This window comes from Ranitomeya variabilis, chromosome 5, assembly GCF_051348905.1.
Source record: "Ranitomeya variabilis isolate aRanVar5 chromosome 5, aRanVar5.hap1, whole genome shotgun sequence".
NCBI lineage: Eukaryota > Metazoa > Chordata > Amphibia > Anura > Dendrobatidae > Ranitomeya > Ranitomeya variabilis.
In genome coordinates, this window is record NC_135236.1 from 592,485,626 (window position 1) to 592,487,180 (window position 1,555).

The following is a 1,555-nucleotide window of genomic DNA, read 5'->3' on the forward strand; positions in this document are numbered from 1 at the left end:
AGCAGTGAGATTAAAGCATATGCTAATTTTGCATGTTAGCATAATTATAAGAATGAGATAAAAAGGTTTAAAAGAACTCATACTAGTGGCAGCAGTGGGATTTGAACTCACAAGTCTGTTGGAATATGGGTAAGTCTCTTAACAATAGGAAAAATCAATGATTCTTTCAACTGTCTTTTCCTAAACAGAAATTAACACACTCATGAAAGTGCAAAATCATAAGAATTAGATCAAAGGGTTCTCAAAACCTCATAATAATGGCAGCAGTGGGATTTGAATGGGCATGTCTCTAAACATTAGAAAAAAGCAAGGATTCTTTCAACAGTCTTTATCTGAACTGAAAACTGCAAAATCATGCAAATACAAAAGAAGATTAAATCACATGCTAATTTGCATGCTAGCAAAATCATAAGAATAAGTACAAAAACATTTCAAGATCTCATAATACTGGCAGCAGTGGGTTTAAAGCATATGCTAATTTTGCATGTTAGCATAATTATAAGAATAAGATAAAAAGGTTTAAAAGAACTCATACTAGTGGCATTTGAACCCACAAGTCTGTTAAAATTTAGGTAAGTCTCTAAACAATAGGAACAATCAATGATTCTTTCAACTGTCTTTTCCAAAACAGAAATGCACACACTCATGGAAATACAAAATACTCAGAATTAGATCAAAGGGTTCTCAAAACCTCATAATACTGGCAGCAGTGGGATTTGAACCCATGCCTCCGAAGAGACTGGAGCCTTAATCCAGCGCCTTAGACCGCTCGGCCATGCTACCTAATGCATCATTAAAAGAGCTTCCTTAGAGTAAGTTTAGTGTATCTGACTACATTTTAAACTTGTGCATTGTGGAAAATGGATAGGTCTCTAAACAAAAAGGAAAAAGCAATGATTCTATCTTTTGTCTTTTCCAAAAAAGCAAAGCACGCACTCATACAAAAATATGCTAATTTTTCTGTTAGCAAAATCATAAATATAAGCTGAAAAGGTTTTCAAAACCTCAATATGTTGGCAGCAGTGGGATTTGAACCCACGCCTCCAAAGAGACTGGAGCCTAAATCCAGCGCCTTAGACCACTCGGCCATGCTACCTTAAACAGCATGATTAATTAAGCTTCCTTAGAGAAAGTGAAGTACATTTGACAACATTTAAAATTAGTACATTTTGGAAAATGGGCATGTCTCTAAACATTAGGCAAAAACAAAGATTCTATCAACGGTCTTTATCTTAACTGAAAACTGCTAAATCATACAAATACAAAAGAAGATTATATCACATGCTAATTTGCATGTCTCTTAACAATAGGAAAAATCAATGATTCTTTCAACTGTCTCTTTCTAAACAGAAATTAACACACTCATGAAAATACAAAATCATAAGAATTAGATCAAAGGGTTCTCAAAACCTCATAATAATGGCAGCAGTGGGATTTGAATGGGCATGTCTCTAAACATTAGAAAAAAGCAAGGATTCTTTCAACAGTCTTTATCTGAACTGAAAAATGCAAAATCATGCAAATACAAAAGAAGATTAAATCACATGCTAATTTG

The 1,555-nt window shown here is 33.8% G+C and overlaps 1 non-coding gene across 1 annotated transcript; it reads right to left on the reverse strand.

Moving 5' to 3' along the window:
- Window positions 1–1,014: 1,014 nt before the first annotated feature.
- On the reverse strand, window positions 1,015–1,096 carry TRNAL-UAG (transfer RNA leucine (anticodon UAG)). The gene has a single exon. It is a non-coding gene; the product is annotated as a tRNA-Leu (tRNA).
- Window positions 1,097–1,555: the final 459 nt, after the last annotated feature.